The sequence below is a fragment of the Canis lupus genome, chromosome 20 (assembly GCF_048164855.1).
Source record: "Canis lupus baileyi chromosome 20, mCanLup2.hap1, whole genome shotgun sequence".
In the NCBI taxonomy this organism is placed as follows: Eukaryota; Metazoa; Chordata; class Mammalia; order Carnivora; family Canidae; genus Canis; species Canis lupus.
The window spans coordinates 38,382,680-38,403,286 of NC_132857.1; the positions used below are offsets into that span (position 1 = coordinate 38,382,680).

Genomic DNA, 20,607 nt, shown 5'->3' on the forward strand with positions numbered 1-20,607 from the left:
ATGGAGTTAGGCAGGCTCTTCACCCAATATGACTGGTGTCCTTATAAGAAGAGAAGAGAAAGAGGTAGACACAGGTTGGGGTGGAAACTGAATTCATGCTGCCAAAAGCCAAGGAACACCAAAGAATGCCAGAAATCACTAGAAGGTAGGAGAGAGGCATGCAGCAGATTCTCCCTCTGAGCCCCCAAGAAAGAACCAACTTTGGCAATACCTTAACTTTGGAGTTCTAGCTTGAATTGTGAGGCAATACATTTTGTTTGTTTTTAGCCTGTAGGTTTATAATATTTTTTTATAGCAGCCCTAGGAAACATACACCATCTTTCTAGATTCAGCCCAAATACTCTATCATACTTAAGCTTTCCTCAATTCCATCTAGACTGAGTGTTTCTGAAGGAAAAGCCGTGTCTTGTTCTTATTTGTACCCTAACTGTCTAACACACAATAGGAGATTAAGTACTGCTTTTTTGAAAAGATGAAGTTTCTTCCCTCTGGAAGTAATCTTTCCCTCTTCTGAATGCTCACAACACTTAATAAAGGAAGACAGAGAGAATCCTGTTCACGTTAGTGTCAGAACAAAATAGTGACTCTGGTGAAAAGATGTAGAACAAAAATCGCAGGACATAATAGATAAACCATAATATAGACTGAATTGATAGAAATGCCTAAGGCAGCAAATTGTTAACAATGCTTTTTCATGATTCCTAGGAACTAGGGCATACTCCTTAGTATTTTTGCAGGAAACATTTGTTTTTCCAGGAACTCTTGAGTCCCACAGTGAAAAAGAAAGACCTCTCATTAAGAGAACAGCTGCATTTCCTCCCACTCTGTAATGTGGGGTGTGGACAGGAGGGATAAGGTAGGCATTCCTCTTGTGTTGTTCTCTCTTAGGAGAAATCCAGCTCTGACTCCTTATGATTATTCTAACATCCTACTTCTCTGGAAGTGAAAACAACAGAAGCGAGTTTTATCACTGATGGCAGGGATCCCTTTCTTCTAGTAGTGGAGAAAGGTGGTGTAAAATACTAGGTGAGAGCAGAAAGCCTGACATTTTATTTGCATTTTCAGAAAACACCCCAGGGACTAAGAAAAGAAAAAAAAAAAAAAAAGCAAACCTCTCATTTTTATTTTTCAATTTATAGCAAAATAAAATCATAGAAAAATCTTATTTCTTTCCCTGGATTTTCTGTTTCAGTTTGCAGCTCCCTGGCAAGCTTATTATGACAATATAGACCTAGAGAATGGCTGACATTCTCATGAAAAATACAAACCTTAATGATACATTTTATGGTATATGATTTGAGATGCTCATCCTTGAGTGTGCATAATGCTCTGAATCATCATTGTTTTGGCATCAAGATATGATTGATATTAGATGTTATACCTAGTATTTTGTCACCTTCCAAGATGTAACTTTTAAAATTGGATTCTTTCGAACATTTACCAACTGCACGATATTATCTCTAGAGGAATGAATATTTGGATAATTGGGAACTCTAAAACGTTGATGTAGGGATTTATGATTTGGATAAAATTGCCTTCTGCAACATGAATTTTTGAGAGACTGGAAAAATTCTTACATCCCGAAAAGACTCAGAACTTATGAAGTGTATCAAGATAGATTCAGATTTATACTGAGGCTTTATTACATTTTTCATTTAACAGATTTGTGCCTCCTTTGATCTTTGATCCCAAAAGACTCAACCCAGCACACTACCATATCATACTGAAACATGTGTATTTTCATGCTCAATGAAATGCAACTTTTAAACACTCAATACTATTTTACCAAATGTCTCATGTGAACTTAAGAGATTTTCATACAAGAGAACTTAAAAATAATTTCTACATTTCAAACAACAATATCATCTCATTTTTTACAGTGCTTACAATACTACCATTCTTATCTTAACCTGTGAACATAGCTCAGGCCACACCACCAGAAAAATAGATGGGTTCAACTTTTAATTATTATAATGCATTCTTCATCACTATATTTTATTAATAATGTGTTCTTATTGGACTTCTGGGATTCATTTATCTGATTTTTTTTTCGTGTTCCAGATCATATTGCCAAGTTAAAAACAGATCAAGGTATAAGCCAAAAGGTTAGGAATCCCTTGAAGCGATATTATCAAATCATGACATCCTCTCACCTTTTCTTCCAAAGTTGACAGTAATTGATTGGGCTCATTTTAAGTCAAGGTATTATTTAAAATACTGAATAAAATTCAAATAAGAAAGTCATAATACCAAGACAACCTGGGTGGCTCCCCGGTTGAGCATCTGCCTTCAGCTCAGGGTGTGATCTCGGGTCTGGGGAGAGAGTCCCACACCGGGTTCCCCAGTGGAGGAGCCTGCTTCTCCCTCTGTCTGTCTCTGCCTCTTTCTCTGTGTCTCTCATGAATAAATAAATAAAAGCTTAAAAAAAAAAGAAAGTCATAATACCTGACACCAAGAAGTTTAAAACAACACCTTGTCTTATAAGGCAATGTGTGTTTAAGGTAGGCTCAATTAATAATTGCAAAAGGAAATCAGAGGTTAGAAGCCTTCTGTGGATTAGAAAAGCCTACTGATAAATAGGTGTGGGGTTGAAGTTCATCTTGACTGTGATTTCAGAACCAAATATATAGACTTCTTGAGGGATAAGCATTCTGATCTTTGAGCTTCTCTGATCATCGAGTTATTTTCTGAAATAGCTTTAAAAAGTATAAAAATCATTATTCATATCATTATGAAAAAAATGTAATAAACCCCTTGGCCCTAGAAAATCTTGTATGACTGGCTATATGCAATAATAAGAAATGCAGGTAGATTTAGTTACAAAAAGCTCCAAGAGAAAAAGAAAATCACTTTCATCCTTTTTTATTTCCATTGGTGGTAAGCTTTTTTTCCCCCAAATTTATTATTCTGTGTCATAGTGTTACATAAATTTCAAGATTGAAGTACACTTAGACAACATACATAGGAGCAGTTTTCCCTAGCACTTATAAGCCCAGGAGAGGTACCCTAAAGCTGCCCTTTGAAGCTGAGCTGAGTGGTTGGGAGAGGCTGAGCTCAAGCCTTCTCCCAGCTCCGTCTCACAGGGCTTCAGCCAGAGAAGCTGGGCTTTTGTCTATTTTTTTTTTTTTAAGTTAGACTTCTGTATATATATTTTTTTTAACAAAAAGATTTTGGAAAGAAATGTTTAACTATTGATCTATTCCAATTCTCCCATTTTAAAAATGAGAAATATGAACATTTATTAAGATTAAGGAGTTTCACAAGGTCACAACTAAGGATTTGAAAGGAAAATTTGGAAGGAATTAAATTTAATTTTCACAGTAAGAAAAATCATTTTGCGTAGCCCCCATTAGGCTTCTCTTTTATTTCTTTCTCATAAATCTAGACCATCGAAAGGGGGACAGAAATTCTCTTGTTTTGCATTCAATATTTGCAAATAAAACTACACATATATGCACAAGACTCCAAAAGGGGACAGTCTAGAAAACACAACTAAAACAAGTAAATTGATATAATAGGTTATTTAGAATACAAGTTAATGATTTTTTTTAAAGATTTATTTATTTGAGAGAGAGAGAACATGTGGGTGTATGTGCACAAGTTGGGCGGGGGGAGCAGAGGGAAAGAATCTTCAAGCAGATTCCTCCCTGAACACAGAGCCTAACACATCACAGGGCTCCATCCCATGACCCACAGGATCACAACCCCTGAAATTGTGACCTGAGCCAAAACCAAGAGTCAGATGCCCAAATGACTGAGCCACTCAGGCACCCCTACAAGCTCCTGTTTTTAGGAAACAAGTTCATAAGATACTTTCAAAATGGATCTTGTCAAGATACTTATTAGCAAGTGTTCTGGTAAGATTACAGCATGAGAAAAAAAGCATGAAATTGTCTTAATACTTTGTGTCTGACACGTTACAGAGTTCTGTTTATCAATAATGGGAATATTCAAGTTGTTAAATGTAGCTCCACCTTGCATTTTATCTTCGATTTCAGATGTGCAGGATTCCCACAGAGAATATATTCCCAGTTTGTTGGTAATTGATATAAATGTAGTCCAAGTCAAATATAAAAAGGTGATGTCACCAGAGAAAACTATAGTAATATTAGGAAAAACTTTGAATCAGAATATGTCCTTCATTAATTTACAAATGATATCCTTTACCATGCCCCAAATTTGCAAATCAACCAACCAACCTATAAACATCACCTTAGGGAGGTACAGAGTAGCTGTGAACTAACAAAACAAAATGACTATGGCCTTTGTAGTCAGACAGAGAGTAGTCAGAGAGCAATACCTGTAAAGATGAGGTGATAATTAAATTAAATCATGAAATACGCAAATCTCAAAAACAGGTGCTTGCCACAAGGTACTGTAAACTAATATTTAATCCAATTACATGGTAACAGTAGTACCAAAATTAGAATCAATAATAGTAATAATGGTAATGGGAGGCGCTGTATTTTTCTAAGAGTAAAAGAAGGCAGATAAAAGTAACATCATATAATCTCTTCTCCTTCTCAGTATTCTACAAAAAAGATTTAAAAATAATTTACAAAATGGCATAAACCTGTAAAAAGGAGAATTAGAAAAGAGTGATCTATGGCCAGAAAATTTCAACAATTATTGGACCATATTGGGATCCCTGAGTGGCGCAGCGGTTTGGCGCCTGCCTTTGGCCCAGGGCGCGATCCTGGAGACCCGGGATCGAATCCCACGTCGGGCTCCCGGTGCATGGAGCCTGCTTCTCCCTCTGCCTGTGTCTCTGCCTCTCTCTCTCTCTCTCTGTGACTATCATAAATAAATAAAAAATAAAAATTAAAAAAAAAATTATTGGACCATAAAAAGAACATGAAGAAGCATCTAGGGACGCAGCCCCAAACTTGGCCATGTGCACTGGGCTACAGCCAAAGAGGTTGCCCCCCTGTTGCAGAGCTTCAGTGACTACATTTAAAAATTCAGGCTAAAATGTGGGCTGGAATGAGCACCCATGCTTACATCACAGGTCTAATAGAAGATAAGTAGGTGGGAATAGTTTAGTCTGTATGAGCATACAGAATATACTCTGCTGTGTGATGTCTAGACAAAATGTCCTTCTGTACAGACAGATATTTGATGTCTGGGACAAACAAAGGCCTCAGGAGACTCTACTCTTAAGTTGACCTTAACAGCTCTCCCAGGACCACAGCCTGCCCATCAACAGCCTATATATTAATACTGAGCAACTGGCCTTGCTTCTGCTCCACACATACATATAAGTCCAAAATAAAGGACCCACATACCTTTCAAGGAATTTGATACGATGAAAGGGTTTTGATAATGAAACAGAATGAAAGAAAAGAAGCTTAAGAAAATAGCTTCAGGAAAGTGTATACATTTTATAGACAGACAAAAGCAGAATCTTATGAAATAGAAAAATCACAGAACTAGATATTAAAAATACCATTGTCAAATAAAACAAACAATACATGAAGCAGAAAACTAAGTTCAAGAAATATTCTAGAGGATAGAACAAAAAGATTATATAAGGAATGAGAGGAGAGATTAAAAAAAAAAAAAAAAAAAAAAAAAAACAAGAGGACCAGAGAAGAAACCTATAAAAGTTCCAGAAGGAATAGGAAAAAAAAAAAATAATAATGGGGAAGAAAATCAGTAAAGAAACAATTTAAGAAAATTTTCCACATCTGGAAAGATATGGCATTCAAGTGCAAAGTATAGAGAATGTCATGCAAGATGTATGAAAATAAAATCAGAAATCTGGATCTATCGATTGTAAATTGCAGATTGCTGAGGATAAAGTGAAGGCCCTAAAAGTATCAAAATCGATGAAAATATAGGTCAATTACAAAGGTATGAAATATAGAGTTGCCTTGGCCTTTTTCTTCGCAAAAATGAATGGAGGAAGACAATGAAAAAATACCTTTAGAATTATGACAGAAAAAGATTTTTCAACTTTAGAACACTTTAGCAGACTACAATAAAGTGGGAAGATTATGGAATAAAGACATTTTCATCATGAAAAGACTGAAAGAATTACCTTTATTCAACACTTAGGAAATTCCTAGAGAATATATTTTAGTAAGATAAGGGATGGATCTAATTAAAAGGAAGACATAGACTCAAGAGAGCAAGAAAAGTAAATCTTATGATGATTTCTGTAGCTGGCCAGAAAGCCTATATTGGAGCAGACTAAAGAGTCTGGGGACGATATCTCTTGAAGAAAGAGGATTCAATGAATGGAAATCTTGAACATTTTTAGGAGATGGAGGGATGGCAGTTAAAGTAACTTGATAGAAGCTCCAGATGAATCTTGAATTAACAACAAACAAAAGCAACAACAAAACCCTCTAGGTAAAATAGGGATGAAGGCCTTGTGTAGGAAGGTCACATATGGACATGTGAATGATTTCCTTATCTCTTTGCTAATTTCGGGAAGTAAACAGCACCTAAATCTGATTTACAAAGTAAGAGCAATATTTATTTTGTGATGCGAAAAAGAAAACACCATGAAGTTAAGCCTAAACCAAAGTTATAGTCATTGTGTCCAGGAGGAGGGAATGGGGAATGAGGGGTGGTCTCTGTTGCTTTTCATTATGTAACTGTTCTATTATTGTTATCTTATTTGAGAGCTACTTTGATAAAAAATAAACAAATTTAAATAGCCATTTAATGTCTTCAAGATAGAGTTTTCCCATAAGCAGACCTGGAGACATGTTTTCAAGTGCAAATAATTTATTATTGATGTGTTTCAGGGAGAAAGCATTTGGGTGTCAGATGGTTTTTCAGTCGTCTGAGATGGACAAGGAAGGAAAAACACCAAACAGGTGATTTCAGGGCAAATCTCAATCTCGGGCTGATCCCCTAAGATCTGGTCCTGACTACAGGCAAGGGAGCTGGGCTTTTCTATGCCACGCCAGCTTCCAGTCTATCGCTGCAAAGGGTTGTATTGGAGGCAGGTGAGAGGAACCCAGTTTTTACATAATTTTGTCCCTGGGAATGCAGGCAAAGTAGCCCTCTGATAGTCCCTAAAGAGGGGCAGGTGCAGGCCTGTAAACTGGGGGCGGGTCACACAGAAAGGGGAAACAGATCTGAAGAGATTCGGGTAGAAGACAGGGTCCACTACAGAATGTAGTCCAAGATCAACACTACTACAGTCTTAGCCAGTTTTAGTAGTTATGGGTCATCCTCCCACCCTCCCCAAACATTTTAATAAACATCTTTTGAGTTCCTACATTCCTTGTCCTCAGACAGCACAATCCATTAAATTGTACATAATTTATTAATTGCTATCATAAAGGGATATGCTCTGAGAAAGTCCTGGACCCAATTCATATGATTAGGAAGTGGTTTAGAGAGTCGGGCTGGAATAGTGTTGCAAGGAATATTTCTAAGAGGAGCTAATGCTGGTGTTGAAGTATGAATCAGTCTTAGCTAGGCAAGCGAGAAAGGTCTTTCCAAGGAGAAGTCACAGATGTGAGCCATATGCAGAGGGGGAGATCTGACTGAGCTTGGCACAATCTGGGAACTGCAAGTACTTCAGTGTGCAGGTCGGCATCCACTCATCAGCTTCTTTTAACAGGCTATCGCTAACAGCAAAAAGTTAGACATGATCATTAAAGCCGATGCGACAAGATCTCTAATATATTTATATTTTCATGTTATTTGACCTTTTGTGTGTATGTAAAAGCAATAATATTTTCTTTTTTTATATTTTTTCTTTTTTTAATTTTTTAAACCTTGTTGGAGCAATAATATTTTCTAATAAATCACTGCATTAGCTTCAAAACCAAAAGCAAGTTACCTTTTAAGAGCTCAGCCTACTTCTCATAGAAAACACACACTGTGAGAGCACTGGTTCACCATATACAGCGGGCTGCAGACGAGATAAGAAAGCACATTTCACCCTAGCATCCCTGTTATCATTCACCTCTGGTACTTAATTCTTATCTGGAACTTTGTTGCTAATTCTGTAACTTTCCCATCCTTGCTACCCCCGAACCGTTTCACATTGAGCAAGTTGTTTTATCTTTCAGAGACCCATATTTTCCTAGTTATAAAATAAATTTGTATATAGTTAATTGGCAAAGTTATTACGCAGATAAAAAAATGAGATCATGTATACAACATAAATAACTGAGGCCAAGAGTCTTGCTAAGTGCTAAATAGACTACGGTTTCTTTCCATTTCAGATCATGGCCGCTAATTATCTACTATAACTTCTGCAAAAATAAATAAATAAATAAATAAATAAATAAATAAATAAATAAATAAATAAATAAATAACTTCTGCAAAGACTGCTTCTTGTTTGAGTTCTATGTTCCAAATATCCTGGTTGCAGTATACACATTACTTATCCTCAGAAGGAAAACTTGAGATAGGTATTGTAATGATTCCAGCTTATACATAAGAAAATGAGGGAACAGGGAGATGAAGTAACTTTCCTAAAGTCACATGCTAGGTAGACAAAACAAAACCCAGGGTTCATCCTAAGTGATCTGCACTACAACAAAACTATTACAGATAACTCAGAATCAGTCAATAAATAATGCTTGGATGTGAACATTTATTTTAAATGTTCTCAAGAAGTATTTTTAAAAGACCAGAAAAAAGAAAACATTGTATTTGAGCACTGGCAATGTTGCCCATATTGGCTGACAAACGTGATCCTTTTGTATTTTTATTGGGTAGCTAGGGTATGTGAAGATACACTGGACAATTAAAATCAACATAAGGTTTCTATGCTGAAGCAGGGTGAGTCACTGTAAAAGTTGTAGGGAGTATTTTACAGTAAAAACCAAGGCACAAGATCAGAATGTGTGGCACTCAGACAGGACCTGAAATTTCCGGGAGTCAGGATTATTTTATATGGACTCATATGCTGCCTTTGGTAACTTTAAAAAAGAAAAATAAAAAGGTTTTAGTGGCACATCAGTTGGTCCCACAAAAGATGCCATGGAAATGCAGTTAGGAGAGAGGAGTAACATCTAGGAAAGCAAAGGTTGGGCGGGACCTGTCAAGAGACTGTGGTATAAATGTAACAAAATCTTTGCCAGCCCACTGGAGGCAACGGATGAAAACTGGAGTCATTCTATTGTGAGCAAACATTGCTATACCTTTGCATCACAGTCTTGTCCAGTCACTGGCTGAGGCCACCCCAAGGAGTGTGAACCTAACTCAAAGCTGAGGCACACCTGAAAAAGTTAACTGCAGGAAGCTGCCAATTAACCATACTCCTCACAGTTGGGCAACAAGTCCTTCCTTGAAGGGAGATTTGAGGGTTACATCTCTCTATCGACAATCCATACCTTGTAGATTCACTGCTCCACATGCATCTGGAAAACACCTACTTGTGGGGATAGAATTTTCAGGAGGAAGGTAGAGGCTGGAATTGTATCTCCCTTCCCCTCTTCCATTCCAGGGCTGCAAGTAGTACTAATCCATCACTTTCTTCCTTCATCTTGCTTTCAAGTCACCATTTCCCTCAGCTATCACCTCTGCTGGTCCCAGTGGGTATCTTACCTTCTGTTGTTCGCAAACTCTCTTTCTTGAGGGATCTGAGTTCCTGGCTACCATATTCTTCTAAGGCCAGTGTCCTGCACTTACTCATTCATAGTTACAATTGGGCAAGAAAATATCAGAGGAACCCAACTGGATACCAGTTTTTCATACATATTCCTTACTACCCATGTTAAATAGAAGCTGCTCTAGCTCTTCCTGCCCATAAGGTTTATAGGTCTGCTCAGACTGTGACTCCTTTTCTGGGCTGCTAGCCCCGGATACAGAAGTCCAAAGTGCAAAGGGGTAGTGTCATAGCTTTTAGTTCAATAGGATGTTTATTGCATCTCCTGGCAAAAGTGTACTCCCTCTGTGGATCAGGATCTGTAATCCTGCAGAACCAAGAGTTGAGAAAAGGAAAGCACAAAGTCTCCTCAGGGTGTCTTTAGAATTGGGAATATTAGTGATTGGAACCACTTCTGCTTCTACCCTTAATTCCCAGACTTATGCATTCTTACTATTGGGAGAAACAATGCCATAGGTATGCCTCTAATTCCTGGAAGATGGTACCCCAGGCTCAAAGAATATTGCCTCTCAGCTGATGCTTCAGTAGTGCCTTCAACATGGCCTTATGATGCTGTACTAGGTAGATGCTTCCAGTGGGTACATAGGAAACAGAGGATCCTGAGCTTATGGCTAACTCCTGTTCCTCCTATGCTATGAAGCAGGACCAATCAGAAGTAGCCATCAGGACAGCCCAGGTGGCTCAGCGGTTTAGCGCTGCCTTCAGCCCAGGGCGTGATCCTGGAGACCCAGGATCGAGTCCCACGTCAGGCTCCCTGCATGGAGCCTGCTTCTGTCTCTCTCTCTCTCTCTCTCTCTCTCTGTCTCTCATGAATAAATAAATAAAATCTTAAAAAAAACACATTGATAGATTAAAAAAAAGAAGTAGCCATCAGATGGCACATCATTTAATAAGTAATTTTGTGTACTTAGCTGGTAGTAGCTCTCTGGTAGATGCTCCCTGCTGGTATTAACATGTGAAACAAAGATCTTCACACTGTATGTCTATTCCCATAGGTCCATCTGAATGTCTCTACCCCAGACCCCTGTGTCTCTAACCTCCCACTCTTTTTATTCTAGGCCCCTGAAAGTTGACCAGTCCATCTATGACTTTCCATGAGTCTGTATATATTCTAATCCTGGGCCGCTCTTTCTTCCACATAAGTGGAAGCCCAGGTATAGCACCTAAAACTCTTCTCTCTGGAAAGGTTTTCTCTTGCCACCATCAGTCATGGCCATTTATGAGTGACCACAACTCAAAAGCTGAGGTGGACCTAGAGATGATAGTAGCTGAATGCTGGAGGCCACCTATCCTCCTCAGAGCTAGGCACTGAGCCCTGTCTTGAAAGAGATACAGCTTCATGTCTATCACAAGTGGACATATATTATTCTGACAGACTTGGCATTCCTTCCTCATTCTTTTGGTAACAAGGTCTCTCTTCCCTTTAATAAAGAACCCTTTCTGGTAGTCCTGGTAAGCCTTTCAAGCAAGATAACCTGCTCCTCTACTCCTTGGCTACAGATGAATATGTGATCAAATTGAGTCAATCATACTCTCCTCAGAGAACTTGAAATTATAGTCATGCAAGGGACACCTGGGTGGCTCAATGGTTCAGCATCTGCCTTTGGCTCAGGTCGTGATCACGGGGTCCTGGGATCGAGTGCCACATCGGGCTCCTTGTGTGGAGCCTACTTCTCTTTCTGACTGTGTCTCTGCCTCTCTCTCTCTGAGACGTAGGCAGAGAGAGAAGTAGACTCCCTGTGGGGAGCCAAATATATATATATATATATATATATATATATATATATATATATATTTTTTTTTTTTTACTTTGGCAGATATTACAGCTGTGCACTGGTGCCTGTCCTTCTGAAAGCCTTAGTGTTCCATAAGCTACCACAATATCTTTACAACACATTCCTTTTCCATTTCATAAGTTAAATAGAGTAAATTTTTATTGCTTGCTATAAAATCCCTAACTTACATGGAACTCTAATAGATTGTACAACTGGACCTGAAACTCCAGGAAAAAAAAAACGACATTTCTGCAAACTGAAAACGATGTTTCATTCTAGTCAGATGAAAATCTATGAATGCATAGCTTGGTGAGCAGATGGTCCCTTTGTGCTAATGAGGAAAAGAAGCTTCTTCAAGTGGCCTTCTTGGTGGTTCCCTTCTTCAAGATTCAACCTTGAATACCTCTGTTTGAGTCAATTCTTCTGATAATGCCTATCAGAGAGCAAGGCCAGAAGGAAAATAACATAGGATAAAAATATTTTTGAAGTGGAGAAATATAATGCTTGATATGGTACACGCTTAAGTGGGGCACAGCTGATAGTGGCTTGAGCTGAGAGGATGGAGAAGCAAAAATGAAGTCATTCGTTTTCTTGGATATGGTGGAAAAGAGATTACTTCAAAATGAAGAAGCAGGAAGAAAACTACATACGAATAAGTTTTGCTCTCAAAAAGAGAAAAATATATTTTATCCAGTTGGCTTTAATTTAGAAGTGCAAAAGTTAACCAAAGTAATTATTCCAATTTCAGCACAGAGAGAACCAGTAAAGAGAAGAAAGAGTCCATTTCTGAAGGACACCACTTTAGCATAAACTTTCAAAGGAATTCATTCTTATTTTTATTCAAAAAGCTTTCTTGAATCATCACCTTATAAAACTGAAAGCTTTGCACAATTCCTTAGAAGAATCTATTTGATTAAAGCAGCTTGATTTCAAATGTTATGACTGAATATAAAATTTTCACACAGGAAACCAGGGAAGACGATTTTTCATATGTTACTGGATAATATGTATGGCAATTTTCATGCCCCTGAATGGACAGGAAAGACATTATGGTCATCCATTCAATATTCTTGCACAAGTCTTGTCTATCTCCATGCAGATAGGTTGTTTTTACTGAAAAACATAAAGGAAAATCCTACATTATTCTAACCTGGTGAATCTGAGAATGTTTGGTGGGGATATTGCGGGAAATAATACAATACAATGATACAATACAATGTACAATACAATACACTCTTTTATCTGGAGTGTGTAAGGCCTGGTGCTTCTGCAGCCATATGAGGGTCTGAAAAAAAGTAACCACAAGGAAATGAGAATTAAGAACACAGCAGAGAAATGGACCTGGAATTCTGTCTGAAGCTGCCCTACCTATTAATTGCTCTCAATTACATAAGACAATCAAATTACCTGTATATTTTGATTTAGTTTAGGTTTTCTATATCTGAAAGCAGAACTTCCCAACTTATATGGAGTTAATACTGAAAATGGAGAGTTTGTAAGAAGACTGTCCTCCATAAGATTGAGAGGAGGGGCTTTTAGAATATGTTTCTACCCCAAGTAAGAAATTGATGGTTATTGTTTTACATTAGTGAAACTATTATTAATTTGTGGCCTAATGTTTGAACATGGATCTTCTGATTAGCAAAGTTACAGCATTAGGGAACATGAGTCAAAAGCTCAGGATGGTATTATTCGATTGTCATTTTTAGTAACTTCGGTAAGTTCCCTCATCACAAGGACAAACTGCTTTGAAACTGGTCAGAAAGGAGAGAGGAAAATCTGCAGTTTTTCTATAAGATGTTTTTCCTTCAGTCCACATTGATGAGACTTCAGTTTTTTAAAAGATACCAGGATTGAAAGAGTTAGATTTTCTACTAACATCAGTTCTGGCAAAGACAGTAAAGGCAAAATCTTGGAAGGTTTTAAGACTGCAACACAGGGAAAGTTTGATTCCCAAAGGCTCTCCAAATAACCCCAGTAGAAGAATCTCTGTCAAGGCTGACAATCTTCTCAATGCAGGGAAGAGCTGGGATATAGCCTACAATAAAAGGACAATCTACCTTTACCTTGGTTCCCAGGTCCATTTGGGTCAATTCACCCACGGAGATTTTGAAGTAAGGGGTAAGGACACAGAAGAACTTAAGAGTGGGCAGAAATGTTCAAGTTTATTACTAGCCACAAATACTGTCTGGAGAACATTCCATGACTTGTAGAATGTGACCTGTATTAGAATAAGATACATGCTTTGCAAATAAAAAGTCTGACTCCATTTTTTTATGTTTAACTACAACCATTTTTAAGTCTTTTCCCTCATTCTTCCCACACATTTGAGCAAGGTGATATCTGGTGGTCCTTCCTATGAAGTGAGTAGAGATTAAATTCACACAGACCCTCCACCCTCTATGGGAACCTCACCAGAGCTGCCACCCCTAGCCACAATCAATATCTCAAGCCAGTAGTTTTCCTTACTCTCTCAAGACAGTTGTGGACCAGCTTGGGATGTCTGCCCTGCTCTCCCTAGAAGAGCCTATGATGTAAGTAACTAACTACTTCATACCCTCTAGGTGTGTATATGGAATTATTACTCTCAACATTCAAGCCATATTTGGGGTGGGAATCTTTCCTGCCTCTGTAGGATGACTAAAACAGAACAGAAGCCTAGAGAGTATTTAAGGAAGATGTTTTGCCAATGAAACCTCAAGCTTAACTCCCAATGGCTTATGACTGCTCCGCTATGGGGCAATATACTGGAACCTGAATGCACACCACATGGAAAAAGGCTGCTTTTTAATCCTTCCTATTTTAAAAGACAACATCTACAAAGGGCAATACATATGAACATGGAAAAGAGAGAAATGTGGGGGACCAATCCTGAAGAACAGAACCAGGATTCAGCCAATAGACTGAAGGATTCACTTCTCCAACAAGGCAGGGAGACTTTGCTATTATTTTCCAGAGGATATTTTAGGTGTTGTGAATAAGTGACCACTGTTTCTGGTTTTCAAATCTCCCTTCCCCAAGTGGTAAATTTTATTAGAATTTATATCAGAGTGCTTAAATTTTCATTTAATCATAGACTATGAGGAGCTGTATCTGTGCCTGATAAACAACACTTCTGTGAGCCTAAAAAATTAGAGCTACACAAAGTAACTGGATACAACTTTTGTTAACTCCTTTTGAAGAGAAAGTGAATAAAGCTAAGTTTGATAAGATCATTTAGGAAAAGGAATGTGTTAAAAAATGACATAAATGTTCATCAGCCAGATAGATTTTTGTGAATAGTTACTGGTTGACTCTCTAACATCCATTCATCCTTCTTAGTGACTCCCAGGATATCGTGGAAATCCCTGTGGCTTTGGGCCAGCTGATTCCATCGTCAGTACCTGAAGTGACACATGTTCTAAGACTGTTAGGACAATTTATCTTAGGACTCTTCTTATAAATGTTATAATAGAGATGTACTCATCCATTGCTTTGGATGACATGGTGTACGGATATTAAATTTGTAACTGCTGCAGCCCTTTTTCTGCCATAAGGAATACCAGCCTAAGCCCGAGTCTGAAGGACAAGAACAAAGGATCTAAGAAAATATCAGGAAAATATACCTGGAGCACTGAACAAATTACACTTGGAGCCTATCCTACTTCTGAACCTTTTCATTTACACAAACCATGCACCAACAAATTCCCTTTCTGTTTGAGTTAGAGTTGGGTTTTTGGTTATTCGCAATAATAAGAACCAGATCATCGTGGAATAAAAAAGAATGAACGAACGAACAAAAGAAAGAAAGAGATAACACAATATGTCTCACAAGAAGGAGTCTACATGGCTCTCTCTTCTATTATATTGTAAATAAAAATGCCATCAAGTGTTTAGAAGGGCCATGATCATCATCTATTAATTCTAAGAAGAAATTGAAAGAACATAAAACCAAGCTCTGAGTTAGACCCAAATGTCTAACTTGCGACTAGATATCTTCATTTGGATTTTATATTAGCACTTTTATTCACCAGAGCTAAGTTAACTTTGTGATCTTCACCTGAAATCTGCTCCTGTTCTTATGCTACCAGTGAATGTCTCCACCAATCTTTACTTAAGTGGGCCAAAAGCTTTACTTCATCTGCAGTCTCTCCCATATTTCATTCCCCATGTATAATCATTCCTGTTGCTTGTAGATTTTCCCTCCAGATGGCTCACAATTACCCTACACTAGTTCAAGATACTATTGCCTTCCTTCTGACCTGCCTTCCAAGGTTAACATTTGCTTCTTCTAACCTGACTTCTCCAGAACAAGCACAGTAATTTTTCCACCATTCAAATCTGCTATCACTCCATGTTTAATTCTCTCCACTGTCTTTTCTTTTCTCTGCAGGTGAAAACAAAGTGGCTTAACATGGGTGACCATGGCATATAATAGAAGATCTGATAAATTAATGTTACCTCTTTTATGATTTGGCATCATGATCCCTGCACATGATGCACATCAGCTAGCTTGCTTGTATTCTCTAATACTGACACTTGGCTCTTGCTTGCTTGTAGTCTCTAATACTGACATGTGGCTCTTGGAAAATCTCAGTTTCTCATGCTGTGGCCTCTGCCTGGAAGGAGATTCCTGACTTCTCCTGGAAGAAACCTTTCTTAACTTTACTAACAATGTTATATCCCTTCCTCTCCACCAGTATTTGCTCTGATGGTATCATGTACCTCTTCTTCTCAGCCTTTGTTATGGTTTCATAATTATGAATTTTTTTACTTAACTATGTGATTATTTGATTAATGTGTGACTACTCTAGTAGGTTTTTAACTTATTGAAGGCCAGATATGTCTCTAATTTTATGCAGGATTGCCTGAAATAAAGAGGATGCTCAGTAAATATTTTTTGAAATAATGAAAGTACTCCAGAGTGATACTTACAATACATATTCTCTTTGAATAATTAACAAAAACTAACCCTGTCTACCTCCTTCACAACTTCATTATAGATTCTATTCCAAACTTTGAACAGAAATATCATAATTGTATGTATTCAATTTTGGCAAAACCACTCTTTTTTTTATTTTTTTTAAATTTTTTTTCAAAACCACTCTTATATTGGTTGTGGCCTAGAGGAGGAATATGGTCTGTTATACGTGCCAGAAGGAAGACTACTAAATTAGAAATCGGAAAAGTCCTAGCTATCTTGTTGTACCTCACAGATTAGTGGTGTCAAAGAAAACTCTGAACTGGACATAGGTAATGAGGTAAAAACAGGTATTACTCAGGAGCAAGTCAATAGGGGGAGAGAGATCTCAGTATGACTCTGGGATAATTCCAAATACTGCCAGTAAGTAGGGATAGGTAGCCACGGAGTGGATAGAAAACTACTAAGAGGAAATATCAGGAGTAAAGGGAAACTTCTGGCTAAATTGACTTGATAGAATTCTGCAGAAGGCCAACCAGGATGACCAGGTAATTAGCTGGAGTGTGGTAGAGGATGAGGAATTTATTTTTTCATTTTTTTTATTTTTTTTGAGGATGAGGAATTTGATCAGACATTGAGGATGGGGGTTCTTTCTGACTGAACATGATTCTTGCTAAAACTGGGTGAACAGATGCTGAAGTTCAAGGCCTGTAGGGATTAGTGGAACCTAATTAAAGTTTACTGAAGAAGATAGTCTTGTTAGTAGCTTAGGAAAAATCATAACCCTCCAAAGACTCAGTGTCTTCATCTCTAAAGTGGTCATAATAAGCCCATCAAATTTACTCCATAGGATTATTTAAAAGATCATATAATAACTTTTCTGCCATCAGAAAAGTCAGGCATTATTCAACACAGATTTCAGCTTCTTCATCTTTAATCCTTCCCAGATGCCCCAATCAGAGGTGGACATTTTTAATTTGGAACCCTAGGAATATGTTGTCGTTATCGCAATGATACTTGCTACATTTCTGCCTGTTACATCCACAGGCTTCTTTCTGGAAAACTCTTATAAACTTAATTCATCTGATACTATGGAAAGTGACTCATACGTAAGTGAGCTGTAACGTTGCCAAGTAGAGAATAAAGGGTTTTATGATCTCTTATATATGGATGCTAAAGAGAGACATTAGCTTTGGAGAAATGCAGTTCTGTTCACATCCTGTTTCCATCACGTAACTATCTATGACCTTGAGCAATCTTAAATTCTTCTTGAAGATCCTGAGGATCAGAAATAATGGGTGCAGAAACTGGTATAGTTCCTGGTACCTAGCTTGTGGATAACAAATGATGGTAACCATTGGTGTTGCTGTTATTATCATTATTGTGGTTATTGGAAAATGTCACATTAATGAGACTCATAATACAAGAAAGGCCAGAAATAGTAAGTCGATGATGTAACCATGTTGCATGATTCTTTATGAACACTTGTATATATTTTTACTGACTCATTCAAAATTTAATAAAGACCTCTACTTTATATGGATTACGTAAGTATTTCTCATAATAATCTTCAGAGAGAAACAATTTATAACTTATCTTTAACTAATGAGGACATATTTGTCCAACTCAATATAAAGTATTTGATGAAACTGGATCTCCAGAATATCTTGGCAATTATACTTACTATCTCACAACTCTTCATACATATTCCTTTACAAAATTAGTCCTACTTTGAACTATGGATTCATATACCATGGAGTCTTCAGAGATGACTGATACAAGTGCAGCTATATGTTATGTGCACATAGAGATAAATATGACAAAGCCCTTGTCACTAACAATCTTTTTTTTTTTAACATTTATTTATTTGACAGAGATAGAGAGAGAGAGAGCCTAAGAGGCAGGGGTGTAGGTAGAAGGAGATGGAGAGTCTCAAGCAGACTTCATGCTGAGCTTGGAGCCCAATGTGGTCTCAGTCTCATGACCTTTAGACTACTACTTGATCCAAAAATCAGAGTGGGATGCTTAACTGACTGAATAACCCAGGAGCCTCTTACCAGTACTCTTCAAAACAAAAGATGATAAACTATATTGTATCGTTTATTTGTATGATAATACTTGTATACACAATGCATAAGAAATACAGAAAGTAAAGCCCTTATTTTTTGTTTTTTATTATTTGAGTATTTGCCACACCATAGGTCTAATTGTGCCTATAAACTGCTGGTTTAACAAGTTCTCTTGGTGACTTTTTCTTTTCCTGTTTTTATATGTTGTTTAACAGCTTTATTGAGACATAATTGAAACACAGAAAAACCCTGCATATATTAAAATGAATATAATTTGATGAGTTTGGACACATGCAATATACTTGAGAAACCATCACCACAATCAAGATAATAAACATACCCATCACCATCAATAAATTTCCTCATATCCTTTTGTTTGTTTTTGATAAGCATATTTTTAAAATTTTTATTTAATTTCAATTTAATTAACATAGAGTGTATTATTAGCTTCAGAGGTAGAATTTGGTGATTCATCAGCTGCATATACCTCAGTGACTTTTAAATCAGCAGACCTCTGGGTAATAGTTTGACAAGCAGTGCAACTTGGCCTTGCACACATTAGGAGTTCTACAAACAATTACTGAATTTGATTGCCACTGAAATTTAATAGTATTATATAATGGAAGCTATTTTTATCTATATGAACATACAGATAGGTTAAAGCATTATGAACAAGGTTAATTTAAGGCATAGTGGAAAGAAGCCATAATAAAATGGTGATCAGTTTAAATTGGATATTAATAAATGCAACAAGCAGAGCAGCAAATGTTTTAATGTCTTAAGGAGGTGACCTAAGGGGTAAAATTCAAATTATCAATGTTTGAGCTATAGGAGAGGTGGTAAATGAAGCTTGAAAAAATTAGTGTGGTTCTACCATCATAAGTAAAGTTTGGCATGAATAATCACAGCTGTATAAAAGATACCATTTCATTATATCAAAATTCTATAACAGAAATAAGTAATAGAGAGAGAAGAGAGAGAGGAGAGAAAGGTGGGAGGGCATAGAGAACTGAATGATAGCCCACCAAAAGATAAATGGAGGTGGAGCCTAGGAACATGATCTTATTTGAAAAGGGAGTCTGTGAATGTAATTACATTTCCTGGAATTGAGGTAGGTCCTAAATACAGTGACAGGCATTCTCATAGCACAGGAGGAAGTACAAAGACAGAGGAGAAGGCCATATGAAGATGAAGGCAGAGATTGAAGATATGCAGCTTCAGGCCCAGGCACCTGAAGGGGGTTTGTAGGAATCCACATTTGTAATCAACCCAGACAGAAATGCAGGTAGCCTGTGGACTCCTGTTATACCTTGCATCTGAAGGAAGGACAATCTTGTTGAAGACCTTGCTCTTTATCTTGTGAGATCAGTATGACTCTGGATATTTAGCATTAGAATTGAAACACTTTGCACTTAACTTGTGGTGTCTACACCAATTCTGGGTAGTCAATGTCAGCATTGAATTTGAGTTGTAGGACATCCAATTGGTATCAGAGAATTGATATTGGAACACACTGGAAGATACACTGTTTAGAAAGTGTGTTCTGAAGGGAAGACCAAAAGTGTGTCTGGACAACCTTTAGCTGAAGAGACCAGGGATGTGCCCTACGGATCCAATGAAATATTTTAATATATGAAGCCAGGAATAGACATAAGACTATGCAGGAAAGATCTGTGGAAGACTCTTATGCATGGACCATGAGACACACACAGGAGACCAATATGGTTTTTGAGAATATTCTATCAGCAGAAATACCATTTTAGATTGAAAGGGACAAAAAGAAGATAAAATGACAATAGTGTGTCAGATTTCTAAAATTCTATAGTCAGGAGGTGGATGGCTCAGTCAGTTAAGTGTCTGCCTTTGTCTCAGGTTATGATCCTGGGACCCTGGGATCCAGCCCTGTGTCAGTGGGCAGCCTGCTTCTCTCCCCCTCTGCTTGTGTGTGCATGCTTTCTTTCTCTCCCTATGTTTCTCCCTCGCAAATACATAATTAAATTCTAAAAAAAATAAAATAAAATTCTATAGTCAGGAATGGAATCACAGAGCTGTAAATATAAACTGCCCTACAAGACAAAGGAAGAAAGACTCTGAGGGGAGCTCAGACACTGGTGGGACCATCAGGAGCACAGAGGGCAAAGCTTCCAGCCACAGAGGGTTATTCTCAGGCCTTGAAACATAATGAAATTTTCCCTGATGGGTTCTGAACTTGCTGGGGTTTGAACAACCCCTGGGTTCTTTCCATTTCTCTCCCTTTTGGATGGGGAATATCTACTCTA

General features: G+C 37.5%; 2 long non-coding RNA genes across 3 annotated transcripts in view; one reads left to right on the forward strand and one right to left on the reverse strand.

Moving 5' to 3' along the window:
* Window positions 1-20,607, reverse strand: part of LOC140611880 (uncharacterized) — a 224,129-nt gene that overhangs the window by 174,512 nt on the left and 29,010 nt on the right. The gene's annotated exons all lie outside the window — the stretch shown is intronic.
* Window positions 2-18,698, forward strand: LOC140611881 (uncharacterized). 2 transcript variants are annotated; one of them, XR_012013158.1, is made up of 3 exons: window positions 2-145; window positions 6,756-6,827; window positions 18,544-18,698. It is a non-coding gene; the product is annotated as an uncharacterized lncRNA (long non-coding RNA). The 2 variants fall into 2 exon arrangements; XR_012013157.1 differs by lacking the exon at window positions 18,544-18,698 and adding an exon at window positions 8,193-8,297.